This window comes from Arachis ipaensis, chromosome B1, assembly GCF_059453495.1.
Source record: "Arachis ipaensis isolate K30076 ecotype BB chromosome B1, ASM5945349v1, whole genome shotgun sequence".
NCBI classification, from domain to species: domain Eukaryota; kingdom Viridiplantae; phylum Streptophyta; class Magnoliopsida; order Fabales; family Fabaceae; genus Arachis; species Arachis ipaensis.
In genome coordinates this window covers 87,067,667-87,084,660 of record NC_142436.1, presented here as the reverse complement: position 1 = coordinate 87,084,660, position 16,994 = coordinate 87,067,667, and the positions used below count along the sequence as shown (strand labels likewise).

Genomic DNA, 16,994 nt, shown 5'->3' with positions numbered 1-16,994 from the left:
AGTTACCGGTGCATTGCATAGACCAAATGGCATACGCTTGTAGGCATAAGTTCCAAAGGGGCAGGTGAATGTTGTTTTTTCTTCATCCTCTAAAGCAATGTGGATTTGAAAGTACCCCGAATAACCATCTAGAAAGCAATAAAAAAGTTTACTGGATAGCCGATTAAGCATTTGATCGATAAACGGTAGCGAAAAGTGATCCTTTCTAGTGGCCGTGTTCAAACGCCGATAATCGATGCATACCCTCCAAGAGTTTTGCACCCGTGTAGCTATGAGCTCCCCGCTCTCATTCTTGATTATAGTTACCCCGGACTTCTTTGGCATAACTTGAACGGGACTTACCCATTCACTATTCGAAATGGGATAGATGATGTCTGCCTCGAGTAACCGGGTTACCACCTTCTTTACAACCTCTAGAATGGTAGGATGTAATCGCCTTTGAGGTTGTCGAACGGGTCTAGCTCCTTCTTCTAAAGAGATTCGGTGTTCACATACTTGGGGGCTTATGCCTACTAAGTTCGCCAAGCTCCATCCTATAGCTCTTTTGTTCCTCCTCAAAACATCAAGTAACTTTTCTTCTTGTGGAGGAGTGAGTTCCCTTGCAACAATTACCGGGAACTTGTGAGCTTCATCAAGATAGGCATATTTTAGATGGCGCGGTAGTGGCTTTAACTCCAGATGTTGTTCTTGACTTGGCATTTGAACTTCCAGGGGTATGATATCTTCTTCACAATCATGGGGGCTCCCCACACTTGATTCTTCAATCTTCTCATCAACATTTGCACAATGCACTTCGACCACAACATTGTCAATTAAGTCACACCGGAATATGGAATGATTCTCCAGTGGGTGTCTCATGGCTTCATCAAGGCTAAAGCTAACAACTCTTCCGTCGATTTCAAAAGAATACTTTCCCAAATAGATATCCAATTTGAACCTAGAAGTCCTCAAGAATGGCCTCCCAAGTAGGATAGATGATGTCCTTTCGGATTCACTTGGTAGCATCTTAAGGATATGAAAATCAATTGGAAATACCAAACCCTTTATGTTTACCAACACATCTTCTGCAATACCCGTCACCGTTATTATGCTCTTGTCCGCCAAGACAAACCTAGCTGCCGACCGTTTTAACGGTGGGAGCTTCAATATATGATAAATGGAAAGAGGCACGATGCTAACGCAAGCACCAAGATCACACATACAATCAATGAATTGAACTCCTTCAATGATACAAGAGACTAAGCAAGGGCCCGGATCAACACACTTTTCTGGGATAGCTCCCATCAAAGCCGAAATAGAACTCCCCAATGGAATAGTTTCTAACCCATGGATTCTATCTTTGTTCATACACAAATCCTTAAGAAACTTTGCGTATTTAGGCACTTGATGGATAGCATCAAAGAGAGGGATAGTTACCTCAACTTTCTTGAACATTTCTACAATTTTGGGGTCAAGTTCTACACGCTTCTTAGTCTTTCTTGCCAATATAGGAAATGGGATTGGTGGAGCAACTTCCTCCATGACTTGCTCATTTCTAGAGGCTTCACTCCTTAGTTGAGGGACTTCATCTTCAACTACCTCATGTGCTTCCTCCTCCTCTTCAATTTCTTCTATCTCAACCACATCCTCCACTTGAGTAACTATCATTGGGCTAGGTGCCTTTGAGCTCCTCTCTTTCAATTGAGTTCCGGATCTCAAGGTTATGGCATTGATGCCACCATTGGGGTTGGGTAGAGGTTGAGAGGGTATGGCACTAGAACTTGGAGCTTGAGAGATGGAGGTAGATGGTGGCTCCATGCGAGCAATAAGGGCTTGGAAGGTAGAAGTAAGGCTATTGAGGCTTGAGTTGAGTGTATTTTGGAGTTCTTTTTTCCCTTGGAGTATGGACCAGAGTGTCTCATCTTGATTGGAGGAAGGATAGGTGATTTGACATGCTTGGGATTGGTTGGGTTGAGGTGGTTGTCTATGAGGTGGTACGTAGGTTTGGTAGTTCCTTTCTTGGTTTGGTTGTTGATGCGGAGGGTTTTGTGAGTATCGGTTTTGTGGATTGTTGGTGTTCCATCTTTGATTGCCTCCATTGTCCCTACCCTCTTGTTGTTAATTGTCCTACCAACCTTTGTTGGAGCTATCCCTCCAACCTTGATTAAAGTTGTTACTCCCTTGGTTATAATTGCCTCCTTGTTGGGGGTATCCTTGGTTGAAGTTGCCCTCTTGTGAATGATATCCTTTGTTAGGGCGATCATAGAAAGGGCGGTCATAAAAGTTATGGGTAGCCGCTATTGTGTTGTCTTCTTGGAGACTTGGACATTCATCTGTGTAGTGGGAGTAGCATGAGCAAATACCGCATACTCTTTGGGGGACTAATTGTTGGCTTTGTTGGTGTTGAGGAGGTGGTGGTGGTTGATAGAATAGAGGTTGTTGTTGATTCACTTGGAGTTGCTTTAGAATACTTGTCATCTCACACAAGGTTTTGGTAAGGGTGGTGGTCTCACCACTAGAAGAGACTTCATTAACAGTTCTAGGGTGATTGCTCCTTTGTCTAGCATGCAAGGTGGATTCGGCCAAATCAGAGATCAATTGCCTTGCCTCCTCCGCCGTTATATATTTTGTCAAAGAACCATTGCTTGAAGCATCTAGGAGGATCTTGTCTTGTGGTTTCATTCCTTGACAAAAATAGCTTATCAACACTAGAGTGTCGATTATGTAGTTGGGGCATGAGTCAAGAAGCTTTCAGAACCGCTCCCAACATTCATATAAAGTTTCCAATTTGCCTTGGACAATGCATGAGATTTCTTTCTGCAACTTATCGGTCACCGCCGCATGAAAGAATTTGTCTAAGAATTCTCTTCGAAGCAAGTCCCAATCACCGACAATCTCACTTGGTAAAGAATAGAACCACTCCTTAGCTCTCCCTTCAAGAGAGAAAGGAAAAGCATACAACCAAACCGCAACTTCACTAGAGCCTTCCCGCCTAGTAGTAGAGCATACACCTTGGAAGTTCTTGAGGTGTCTAATAGGATCTTGAGCGGGAAGTCCTTGATACTTGGGAAGAAGATTGATTAAAGCCGTTTTAAGCTTAAAATTAGCATTTAAGTCCGGATGCCGAATGTGAGTAGGTTGAAGAACAAAATCTAGAGCACTGGCTTCCTTGAGAGTGACTCGCCTTGGGGCGGCCATGGTGTCCGTACCTTGATCAATAGAAGAGTTATTAGTGGTGTCTATTAAAGAGTAAACCATGCCTTCTTCGAATGACGATTCGGAATCAACTTCGGATATGGTAGGTGAATTTGTAGGAACCTTTTCACCACCTCCAAAGGCTAACCGTCTCCGAGCTTGTCTAAGATGAAGTAGAGTTCTTTCTATTTCCGGATCAAATCTAGCTAAGCTCGGATCGGGTAAAGAACGCTAATAAACCTTGTTTGGAGGGTTTATCTTGCGTTAAATTTAGAGGATTTTATCGCCTTCTCCCACATTTATCCAATGAAATAGCATGGTTTTTGTTATTCTCCTTTAATTGTGCTTAAGAGTGAAAACATGCATTTTGGGTCTTAAAATAGCTAAATTTAATTCACCTTGATTCTATTAGATTCCTTGATATGTTTGTTAAGTGATTTTAGATTTAGGAGGCAAGGATTGGATTGAGGAAATGAAGGAAAAGCATGTAGAAATGGAGAACTCATGAAGAAGTGAAGGAATCGCAAAGCTGTCAAGCCCGACCTCTTCGCACTTAATTGACCATAACTTGAGCTACAAAGGTCCAAATGAGGCGGTTCTAGTTGTGCTGGAAAGCTAACATCTGGGGCTTTGAAATGATATAAGATTTGCTATGGTTTCATTGCGTATAGAGATGCGTACATGCACTATATGCGTATGCATCGATGGTTGCACATGATTCACTTAATGCAACTCATGGCCAGCGATTTTAGAAGCCTTGTGGGCCAAATCCAACTCATTTCTGATGCTATTTAAGCCAAGGATTGAAGGGGAATTAACATACTTTGAATCATTAGTCATAGTTTAAGTTTTAGAAGTAGTTAGAGTTAGTTTCTAGAGAGAGAAGCTCTCACTTCTCTCTAGAATTAGGATTAGATTTTAGATCTAGATCTACTTCTTCTCCTCTTCTAATTTTCCTTTTTCTTCCCTAACTGCTCTCTTGTAGTTGTAGAATTCTTCTTCTCTTATAATTCCTTTGTATTGTTAGTTGTATTTTATGAACTTTCTTTTGTAGATCTACATTTCTTCTTCAATGCAATTGGTAAGTTCTTTGTTGTTTCATAATTGTTTTGCCTTTCTATTGTTAATCTCTTGCTTTTATAGTTGTAGATTCCTTTAATTCTTGCAATTAATAATGTTTGACTTTATTGCCTTCTATGTGTTTGTTGAAATTCCTCTTCTAGATATGAGTTAGATTTTGTTCCTCTTGGCCTAGGTAGAGTAATTAGTGACACTTGAGTTATCAAACTCTTTTGTTGATTGATAATTAGAGATTGCTAATTGACATGGATACCACTAAAGCTAGTCTTTCCCTTGGGAGTTGGCTAGGACTTGTAGAATCAAGTTAATTCATTCACTTGACTTTCCTCCATGGTTAGAGGTTAACTAAGTGGGAGCAATGAACAATTCTCATGACAATTGATAAGGATAACTAGGATGGGATTTCTAGTTCTCACACCTTGCCAAGAGCTTTCTTAGTTGTTAGTTTATTTCTTTTGCAATTTACATTCCTTGTTCCTTAACTCAAAAACCCCAAACATACTTCATAGCCAATAACGAGAACATTTGTTTGCAATTCCTAGGGAGAACGACCCGAGGTTTGATTACTTCAGTTTATAATTTTAGGGGTTTGTTACTTGTGACAACCAAATTTTTGTATGAAAGGACTATTGTTGGTTTAGAAACTATATTGCAACGAGATTTCATTTGTGAATTCTAAACCGTCAAAAGTCTAATAATCAAATGCATCATTCAAAGAGAGAGATAGTGAGCTCATGACAATATTCAAGTAAAATGCATGCTAACACAAACAATCAAGCAAAATGCAAGTATGTACATATTCACATATCTACACTAATCAACCACATGGCACTCATGTGCACGCCCCGACACGCAATCCCTCATCAAAGAATCAAAAATCAATAACCGAGAGTATGACTCCCGAGTCGTTCTCCCTAGGAGTGCTCCAAAATGCACATTGTTGATTAGAAAGTGTATTGGTGTTTGGAGGTTCATATAAGAGAAGAGCAAGCTAGTAGTGTGAATGAAAATCAACTATATAAAAGCCTTGGCTGGAAGTGAGAATCGGACTCCCTATCGTCATTATTCCTATCAATTGTAATCTTAATTAGTTATTGCTTCACTTAGTTAACCTCTAGTATTAGGGAAAGTCAAGTGAAAGTAATCAATTTGGAATCACAAATCCTAGCCTAAACCTAAGGAAGTCTAGCTTTAGTGACATGCAAATCAACTAGCGATTTCCAATTGACAATCACAAGAGACATTAATAACTCAAGTGCATCCAATATCTCAACTTCCAAGCCAAGTAAGAAAAACCTACTCCATAGTTAAAGTTGGCATTTTCTCAAACACTTGGAGAGCATTGATGAGAATCATTCATTGTAAAATTGAGAAAAAGCTTGAAATCAAAGGTGTCCAATACAAGAGATTAACAACAAACAACAATTGAAGGCTAAGATCTTGAATTACCTCAATGTATCAATGGAAATAGAAGTAACAACATCCAAAAGCTAGATCCACAAGTAACTTGCACAACAATAACTAAATTGAGAAGAGTAAAATCTAGATCTATAATTGGAAGTAATGTAGAGTGAATTAGCAATAGATCTCACCAATTAGTACAAAAGAATTGGAAATTTGAGAAGCAAAAACCCTAGAAAAGCTAGAGAGAAGGTAGACTTTCTCTCTCTAAAAGTGTAACTTCTAACAAAATTATATATAAATGAGTCAAATGATGATGATTCCTTCAATCCTTAGTCTTCTTATGCCTTTTCCACCAGAATTCTGCTCCAAACAGGGTCTGTAACTGCCCTGAAATCGCTGGTCACGGTTTCTCTTTAAAATGACGTGCGGCATCGATGCGTACACGCACAGCACGCGTACGCGTCCCTGGGGCTTTACAATCCACGCGCACGCGTCAGGCGTGCGTGCGCGTCCCTAGGGATCTGGCCTGGCTATGAAGATGCGCCGGCTCTGGCTTTGGCTTCTTCGCGTCGGCTTGGTGGCACGCATCCACGCGTGCGTGCAAGGCACGCGCGCGTCGCTTCTCAAGCTTCAAAACTTCATTTTCCAAGCTCCTTCCCTTCATGCATGCTTCCTTCCTCTCCTCTAGACCATCCCTGCCCTATAAGCTCTGAAATCACTTAGCAAATGGATCACGGCATCAGATGGTAATGGAGGATGATTAAAAATACATCAACTTTAACGTAAAAGAAGCATGTTTTCATCCATAAGGAAAAGTTGGGAAGTGAACACAAAATCATGCACTTTTATATGAATAAGTGTGAAGAGTCATTGATAAAACCCTCAAAATCCACACAAGATAAACCCACAAAACAGGGTTTATCAATGACTTTCAAAAACCACCACCATATGCCTATGAGCCATATCCTCAACATAGCTATCTACCATATTCACAAGCCCCTTTTCACCAACTCCCTCCATATGACCCTAATCCATATACATCCTACCAACCACCTTTTGAACCATATGAGCCATACATAGAACCACCATTCCAACATCAATACTCTCAAGAACCACCTCAATATACACCACCATACCCTTACAATAAAAAATCACCTCCCTATTATGAACCCTTTCTCCAAGACAATGAACCCCCTTATCCACTCCAATCCTCAATGGATGAAACCCTTGGCCTTATACTTCAAGGGCAAGGAGAAATACAAAGGGAGACATTAGAATTTGTGGCTACCTTGACCGAGGTAGTAAGCCGATTAGCCTCCCAATGCTTGAGTACCCAAAGTACTCCCATAGCAACATGTGGAGAATTAAATGAAGAGTATAGCATGAAGGAGAGATTGGAAACTCCGGTGAGAAATGAGGGAAGTTGTTTTGTATTGGAACAATTGGAGGAACCTATGATCATCGAAGAAAAGGAAGAAGTGGTTAAAGACTTAGGGGATGTGGAACCTCCATGGGAATCTAGAACCATAGAGCATACCTCCAAGAAGATTGAATTTGATGTTGAGGAGGAGAGTGTACAACCTCCAAAACAATTCTTGAATGAAGACTTGGAAGAAATGAAGCAAGGATTGAGTTTCCTTGGAGATGAAGATCATGCATCAAACCTCCTTGGTGGTGAATCCTTTGAGTTGGAAGAACCTTCTCCCGATGAGATAGAAAGCGATGTGGAGGTAGATTTTTCTCATCCTCCCATTTATGATTTGAGTGATGGAGAGGAGTTAGATGAAATTGATGAACAAAGGATTAAAGTTGAAGTAGTTTGTGAAGAGGTAGAGGTAACCAAGGAAGTTGGAGACACCTCTTTCCAAGCCATCACCATCCATTCCTCCATTCAAATGGGTAAATCCCCTATCCTTGAGCTTCATTATTCCCCTTGAATATGGTTTGATTGAAACAGATGGACAACTTAGAACTCTTTGTGGAATTAAGAGTAAGAGGGAGTGGTGTAGTGGTTGGAAAAATAATGTTCGGCTCATTATAGTTGGACCATCAAGGTTAAATTGTGAAGGTTGAAGTCATGCTACATTGAAGGGGTCTAGAAAGTTGTTTCGGTGCTCAATTGAGAATTCTAAGATCATGCCACCCACATGGATTAATGATAGTCAAGTTGAAGATGGGTGTAGAAAAAAATATGGGATCTGGGAATACATGAGGATCCACTTTGGGAGTCCATGGTTTGTGAAGAACTCCATCAAGACTTGGTGCAACTCATGAGATATCTTGGGGCACAATGGAGAACCAAGCATTGGTGGGAGTTTCAAGATGAATTTAAGCACAAGCCACCTTGAGAGGAGCTCTCCATAAGTCCAACTTAAGGACAATAAACAAAAGTGCTAGGTGGGAGACACCCCACCATGGTAAACTCTTTTCATTTTTCTCTTTTGTACATATTGGTAGAATTAGTTTAATTTCATGTGTTGATTGATTTGTTGAGTTTATTTAGTAGTCTAGTAATGTTAAATAAGATTTTATGGTGTTTTGGTAGCTGTTTGGAGGTTTGGAATGCTTGGATTTGTGCAAACATATAGAAAAATTTTGAAAAATAGGGCACCAACTCATGCGTACATGTCCTTCAAGCGTACGCGTGCCCCAAGCATTCTCGCCCACCCACACGCACGCGCCATGCACGCGTACACGTGAATACCAGATTTTCACCTCCAAGCCAAGTACTTGAGAGTTGCGCCTGTACTGTGCTAACGTTGTGCCTGAGGCACAACCATCAACCCACGCGTAACCGTGAAGGACGCGTGCGCGTCAACTCTCTGGTTTGCCTTGCACGCGTACGCGTCGCGCCCATTTCATCCCATCCACGTGCACGCGTCGTTGCACGCGTACGCGTGGATCACCTTATTTCACACATTTCTTTTCTTCTCTTCTTTTCATTTCTTCCCTTCTTCTTTCTTCCTCCCTTCTCTTACCCCTCATCCAACACTTCCAAATACCACTTGTAACCATTTAGGTAGTTAGTTAGTTAGTTTAATTCTCATTTGACTTTCTATTTTTCTTTATAAGTGTTGGATTATTGATTTTGTTTACCATTAATTGCTGTTGACTGATGAGTGGATAATTTATACCCTTTTTGGCATTGTTTTTACATAGTTTTTAGTATGATTTAGTTAATATTTATTATAATTTTATTAGTTTTTATTCAAAAATCACATTTCTGGACTTTACTATGAGTTTATGTATTTTTCTATGATTTCAGGTATTTTCTGGCTGAAATTGAGGGACCTGAGCAAAAATCTGATTTAGAGGCTGAAAAAGGACTGCAGATGCTGTTGGATTCTGATCTCCCTGCACTTGAAGTGAATTTTCTGGAGCTACAGAAATTCATTTAATGCGCTCTCAATTGCGTTTGAAAGTAGACATCCTGGGCTTTCCAGCAATACATAATAGTCCATACTTTGCCCAAGAATTGATGGCCCAAACTGGCGTTCAAAGTCAGCCTAAAACATCTTGGCGTAAAACACCCAAACTGGCACCAGAATTGGAGTTAAACGCCCAAACTGGCACCAAAGCTAGCGTTTAACTCCAGGAACAGCCTAAGCACGAAAAAGTTTCAATGCTCAGCCCAAGCACACACCAAGTGGGCTCCAGAAGTGGATTTCTGCACTATCTGCACTTAGTTACTCATTTTCTGTAAACCCTAGTAACTGGTTTAGTATAAAAACTACTTTTACAAGTCTTTTTTATGAGCTTTGGAATATCTTTTGATCATATTGTACACGTTTGGAGGCTGGCCTCACGGCCATGCCAAGACCTTTTTCACTTATGTATTTTCTACGGTGGAGTTTCTACACCCATAGATTAAGGTGTGGAGCTATGCTATTCTTCATGAATTAATACAATTACTACTGTTTTTCTATTCAATTCACGCCTACTTCTTCTCCAAGATATACTCTCGTACCTAATTCAGTTAAGTCAGAATGAAGGGGTGACCCATGACAATCACCCACTCTTCGTTTCTCGCTTAGCCAAGGTCGCGTGCCTGGCAACCACAAAGCGATCTACATGATGTTCAACGTAGTCATTAGATGACAGCCGGAGTATTTTCTCTTGGGTTTCTAATCTAAGATTAGAACCTTCGTGGTATAGGATAGAATTATTGGCAGCCATTCCTGGGATCCGTGGTGCACGAAATTGTGATCATCAACAATGGCGCCAAAGACTTGGAGCTCTCAAACGTGAATCACACTTTGTCACAATTCCGCACAACTAACCAGCAAGTGCACTGGGTCGTCCAAGTAATAAACCTTACGTGAGTAAGGGTCGATCCCACAGAGATTGTCGGCTTGAAGCAAGCTATGGTCATCTTGTAAATCTCAGTCAGGCAGATTCAAATGGTTATGGAGTTTAAGGTGATGAAAATAAACATAAAATAAAGATAGAGATACTTATGTAATTCATTGGTGGATTTCAGATAAGCGTATGAAGATGCTTTGTTCCCCTTGAACCTCTGCTTTCCTATTACCTTCTTCCAATCATTCATACTCCTTTCCATGGCAAGCTTTATGTTGGGCATCACCGTTGTCAATGGCTACATCCCGTCCTCTCAGTGAAAATGGCCCTGATGCTCTGTCACAACATCGGCTAATCAATTGTCGGTTCTCGATCATGTCGGAATAGGATCCATTGATCCTTTTGCGTCTGTCACACGCCCTACAATCGCGAGTTTGAAGCTCGTCATAGTCATCCCTTCCCAGATCCTACTCGGAATACCACAGACAAGGTTTAGACTTTCCGGATCTCAGGAATGGCCGCCAATAATTCTAGCCTATACCACGAAGGTTCCAATCTTAGATTAGAAACCCAAGAGATACACACTCAATCGAAGGTAGAACGGAGGTGGTTGTCAGGTACACGTTCATAGGTGAGAATGATGATGAGTGTCACGGATCATCATATTCATCAAGTTGAAGAACAAGTGATATCTTAGAGAAGAAGTAGGCGTGAATTAAATAGAAAAACAGTAGTAATTACATTAATTCATGAGGAACAGCAGAGCTCCATACCTTAATCTATGGTGTGTAGAAACTCCACCGTTAAAAATACATAAGAACAAGGTCTAGGCATGGCCGTGAGGCCAGCCTCCATGATCTAAGAAATACACGTCCAAAGATGAACAAAAGATAATTCCAAGATGAAAATACAATAGCAAAAGGTCCTATTTATAGAAAACTAGTAGCCTAGGGTTACAGAAATGAGTAATTAATGCAGAAATCTTCTTCCGGGCCCACTTGGTGTGTGCTTGGGCTGAGCATTGAAGCTTCCATGTGTAGATACTTTTCTTGGAGTTAAACGCCAGCTTTTGCGCCAGTTTGGGCGTTTAACTCCAGCTTTTGTGCCAGTTTTGGAGTCAAACGCCAGAATTCTTGAGCTGACTTAGAACGCCTGTTTGGGCCATCAAATCTTAGGCAAAGTATGGACTATTATATATTGCTCGAAAGCCCAGGATGTCTACTTTTCAACGAAATTGAAAGCACGCCAATCGGGCTTTTGTAGCTCCAGAAAATCCACTTTGAGTGCAGGTAGGTCAGAATCCAACAGCATCTGCAGTCCTTTTTCAGCCTCTGAATCAAATTTTTGCTCAGGTCCCTCAATTTCAGCCAGAAAATACCTGAAATCACAGAAAAATATAAAAACTCATAGTAAAGTCCAGAAGAGTGATTTTTATTTAAAAACTAATAAAAACATAATAAAAACTAACTAAAATATACAAAAAACATACTAAAAACAATGCCAAAAAGCGTATAAATTATCCGCTCATCACAACACCAAACTTAAATTATTTCTTGTCCCCAAGCAACTAAAAATCAAATAGGATAAAAAAAGAAGAGAATATACAATGAATTCCAAAAACATCTATGAAGATCAGCATTAATTAGATGAGCGGGGCTTTTAGCTTTTTGCTTCTGAACAGTTTTGGCATCTCACTTTATACTTTGAAGTTCAGAATGATTGGCATCTATAGGAACTCAGAATCCAGATAGTGTTACTGACTCTCCTAGTTAAGTATGTTGATTCTTGAACACAGCTACTTTATGAGTCTTGGCAGTGGCCCTAAGCACTTTGTTTTTCAGTATTACCACCGGATACATAAATGCCACAGACACATAACTGGGTGAACCTTTTCAGATTGTGACTTGGCTTTGCTAGAGTCCCCAATTAGAGGTGTCCAGGGTTCTTAAGCACACTCTTCTTTTTGCTTTGGACCTCGACTTTAACCGCTCAGTCTCAAGTTTTCACTTGACACCTTCACGCCACAAGCACATGGTTAGGGACAGCTTGGTTTAGCCGCTTAAGCCAGGATTTTATTCCTGTGGGCCCTCTTATCCACTGATGCTCAAAGCCTTGGATCCTTTTTATCACCCTTGCATTTTGGTTTAAAGGGGTATTGGCTTTTTCTGCTTGCTTTTCCTCTCTTTTTTTTTTTCAAGCTTTTCACTGCTTTTTCTTGCTTCAAGAATCAATTTTATGATTTTTCAGATCATCAGATAACATTTCTCCTTTTCCTTTCATTCTTTCAAGAGCCAACAATTTTAACATTCATAAACAATCAAATTCAAAAATATGCACTATTCAAGCATTCATTCAGAAAAACAATAGTATTGGCACCACATCAAGATAATTAAACTGTTTTAAAATTTGAAATTCATGCACTTCTTTTTCTTTTTTAATTGAAAACATTTTTCATTTAAGAAAGGTGATATATTTATTTTCATAGCTTTAAGGCATAGACACTTAGACACTAATGATCATGTAATAAAGACACAAACATAAATAAACATAAAGCACAATTTTCAAAAAACAGAAAATAAAGAATAAGGAAATTAAAGAACGGGTCCACCTTAGTGATGGCGGCTTGTTCTTCCTCTTGAAGATCTTATGGAGTGCTTGAGCTCCTCAATGTCTCTTGCTTGCCTTTGTTGCTCCTCTCTCATGGTTCTTTGATCTTCTCTAATTTCATGGAGGAGGATGGAATGCTCTTGGTGCTCCACCCTTAGTTGAACCGGCTTCCCTCTTGAATCTCTCTTCCATTGAGCGCCCTCTTCACATATGTCCATGAGGACTTGGTCCAACCTTTGATCAAAGTTGACCCTTCTAGTGTAGGGGTGTGCATCTCCTTGCATCATGGGTAAGTTGAATGCCAACCTTACATTTTCCGGACTAAAATCCAAGTATTTCCCTCGGACCATTGTAAGCCAATTCTTGGGATCCGGGTTCACACTTTGATCATGGTTCTTGGTGATCCATGAATTGGCATAGAACTCTTGAACCATCAAGATTCCGACTTGTTGAATGGGGTTGGTGAGAACTTCCCAACCTCTTCTTCGGATCTCATATCGGATCTCCGGATATTCGTCCTTTTTGAGCTTAAAAGGGACCTCGGGGATCACCTTCTTCTTGGCCACAACTTCATAGAAGTGATCTTGATGCACCCTTGAGAGGAATCTCTCCACCTCCCATGACTCGGAGGTGGAAGATTTTGCCTTCCCTTTCCTCTTTCTAGAGGTTTCTCCAGCCTTTGGTGCCATAAATGGTTATGAAAAAACAAAAAGCTTTAGCTTTTACCACACCAAACTTAGAAGGTTGCTCGTCCTCGAGCAAAAGAATAAAGAAGAGAGTAGAAGAAGAAGAAGTAGAGGAGATGGAGGGGGCTTTGTGTTTCAGCCAAGGGGGATAGATGGTGTGTATGTTGTGTGAAAATGAAGGAGTGAAGATCAGTTTATATAGGAATGAGAGGGGTGTGTATGGTTCGGCTATAGAGGGTGGGTTTGGGAGGGAAAGTGGTTTGAATTTGAATGGTGAGGTAGGTGGGATTTTATGAAGGATGGATGTGAGTGGTGAAGAGAATGGTGGGATTTGATAGGTGAGGGGTTTTTGAGGAAGAGGTATTGAGGTGATTGGTGAATGGGTGAAGAAGAGAGAGAGAGGTGGGGTAGGTGGGGATCCTGTGGGGTCCACAGATCCTGAGGTGTCAAGGATATCTCATTCCTGCAATAAGTGGCGTGCAAAACACCCCTTTCTGCCAATCCTGGCGTTAAACGCCAGGCTGCTGCCCATTTCTGGCGTTTAACGCAGCTTCTTGTCCATTCCTGGCGTTAAACGCTAGTCTGGTGCCCATTTCTGGTGTTAAACGCCTAGAATGGTGCCAGACTGGGCGTTTAACGCCCATTCTGCTACCTTTACTGGCGTTTAAACGCCAGTAACTGTCTCCTCCAGGGTGTTCTATTTTTCATTCTATTTATCACTTTTTTTTTGCTTTTTCAATTATTTTTGTGACTTTACATGATCATCAACCTACAGAAAATATAAAATAAAAAAGGAAAATAGAAATTTAACATAGATAAGTAAAGATTGGGTTGCCTCCCAACAAGCGCTTCTTTAATGTCAATAGCTTGACAGTGGCTCTCATGGAGTCTCACAGATGTTCAGAGCAATGTTGGAACCTCTCAAAACCAAACTTAGAGTTTGAATGTGGGGGTTCAACACCAAACTTAGAGTTTGGTTGTGGCCTCCCAACACCAAACTTATAGTTTGACTGTGGGGGCTTTGTTTGACTCTGTATTGAGAGAAGCTCTTCATGCTTCCTCTCCAAGGTTACAGAGGGGTATCCTTGAGCTCTAAGCACAAGGGAGTCTTCATTCACTTGAATGATCAATTCTCCTCTATCAACATCAATCACAGCTTTTGCTGTGGCTAGGAAGGGTCTGCCAAGGATGATTGATTCATCCATACACTTCCCAGTCTCTAGGACTATGAAATCAGCAGGGATGTAATGGTCTTCAACTTTTACCAAGACATCCTCTACAAGTCCATAAGCCTGTTTCTTTGAATTGTCTGCCATCTCCAATGAGATTCTTGTAGCTTGTACCTCAATAATCCCTAGCTTCTCCATTACAGAGAGAGGCATAAGGTTTATGCTTGACCCTAGGTCACACAGAGCCTTCTCAAAGGTCATGGTGCCTATGGTACAAGGGATTGAGAACTTTCCAGGGTCCTGTCTCTTTTGAGGTAATCTCTGCCTAGTCAAGTCATCCAGTTCCTTGCTGAGCAATGGAGGTTCATTCTCCCAAGTCTCATTAACAAATAACTTGGCATTTAGCTTCATGATTGCTCCAAGGTACTTAGCAACTTGCTCTTCAGTAACATCTTCATCCTCTTCAGAGGAAGAATACTCATCAGAGCTTATGAAAGGCAGAAGTAGATTCAATGGAATCTCTATGGTCTCAGAATGAGCCTCAGATTCACATGGTTCCTTATTAGAGAACTCCATGGAGGTCAGTGGACGTCCATTGAGGTCTTCTTCAGTGGGAATCACTGCCTCTTCCTCCTCTCCATGTTCAGCCGTGTGGGTTGTGGTTATGGCCTTACACTCTCTTTTTGGATTCTCTTCTGTATTGCTAGGGAGAGTGCTAGGAGGGAGTTCAGTAATTTTCTTACTCAGCTGACCCAATTGTGCCTCCAAATTTCTAATGGAAGACCTTGTTTCAGTCATGAAACTTTGAGTGGTTTTGATTAGATCAGAGACAATGGTTGTTAAGTCAGAGGGGCTCTGCTTAGAATTCTCTGTCTGTTGCTGAGAAGATGATGGAAAAGGCTTGCCATTGCTAAACCTGTTTCTTCCACCATTGTTGTTGTTGAAACCTTGTTGAGGTCTCTATTGATCCTTCCATGAGAGATTTGGATGATTTCTCCATGAAGGATTATAGGTGTTTCCATAGGATTCTCCCATGTAATTCACCTATTCCATTGCTGGGTTCTCAGGATCATAAGCTTCTTCTTCAGAGGAAGCTTCTTTAGTACTGCCTGTTGCTGCTTGCATTTCAGACAGACTCTGAGAAATCATATTGACTTGTTGGGTCAATATTTTATTCTGAGCCAATATGGCATTCAGAGTATCAATCTCAAGAACTCCTTTCTTTTGATTTGTCCCATTATTCACAGGATTCCTTTCAGAAGTGTACATGAATTGGTTATTTACAACCATTTCAATGAGTTCTTGAGCTTCTGCAGGCGTCTTCTTCAGATGAAGAGATCCTCCAGCAGAGCTATCCAATGACATCTTGGATAGTTTAGACAGACCATCATAGAAGATTCCTATGATGCTCCATTCTGAAAGCATGTCAGAAGGGCACCTTCTGATCAATTGCTTGTATCTCTCCCAAGCTTTATAGAGGGACTCACCATCCTTCTGTCTAAAGGTTTGGACTTCCACTCTAAGCTTACTCAATTTTTGAGGTGGAAAGAACTTTGCCAAGAAGACATTGACTATCTTTTCCCAAGAGTTCAGGCTTTCCTTAGGTTGTGAATGCAACCATGTTCTAGCTCTGTCTCTTACAGCAAAAGGAAAGAGCATACGTCTGTAGACTTCAGGGTCAACCCCATTGGTCTTGACAGTGTCACAGATTTGCAGGAATTCAGCTAAGAACTGATGAGGATCTTCTAATGGAAGTCCATGAAACTTGCAATTCTGTTGCATTAGAGAAACCAATTGAGGCTTAAGCTCAAAGTTGTTTGCTCCAATGGCAGGGATTGAGATGCTTTTCCCATAGAAATAAGGAGTAGGTGCAGTAAAGTCACCAAGCACCTTCCTTGCATTGTTGGCATTGTTGTTGTTTTCGGCTGCCATGGTTTCTTCTTCCTTGAAAAGCTCTGTTAGGCCCTCTAAAGAGAATTGTTCTTTAGCTTCTCTTAGCTTTCTCTTCAAGGTCCTTTCAGGTTCAGGATCAGCTTGAACAAGTATGCCTTTATCTTTGTTCCTGCTCATATGAAAGAGAAGAGAACAAGAAAGTATAGAATCCTCTATGTCACAGTATAGAGATTCCTTGAAGTGTCAGAAGAAAAGAAGAATAGAAGGAGGAGGTGGAGAAGAGGGAATTCAAACTTATCAAGAGGGATAGAGTTCGAATTGCACCTTGATGAGGAGTCTTAGTCCTTTAAATAGAAGGATGTGAAAAGAGGGGAAGAATTTTCGAAAATAATTTAAAAATATTTTTAAATAATTAAAAAGAAATTTGAAAATTTGATTGAGATTTTCGAAAACTAATATTGGGAAAGAAATAAAGTGATTTTTGAAAAAAGATTTTGAAATTAGAAAAAGATATGATTGAAAAAAATTAATTTTGAAAAAGATGTGATTGAAAAGATATGACTGAAAATCAATTTAGAAAAAGAAAGTTTTTAAAATTAAAGTTGATTACTTGACTAACAAGAAATTAAAAGATATGATTCTAAAATTTAAAATTTTGATCCTTTCTTAATAGGCAAGTAAC

General features: G+C 40.4%; 1 non-coding gene across 1 annotated transcript; it reads left to right on the top strand.

The window, feature by feature from the left end:
* The first annotated feature begins 15,838 nt into the window (after window positions 1-15,838).
* Window positions 15,839-15,946, top strand: LOC148577353 (small nucleolar RNA R71). Its single transcript, XR_015903129.1, has one exon. It is a non-coding gene; the product is annotated as a small nucleolar RNA R71 (small nucleolar RNA).
* The last annotated feature ends 1,048 nt before the right edge of the window (window positions 15,947-16,994 follow it).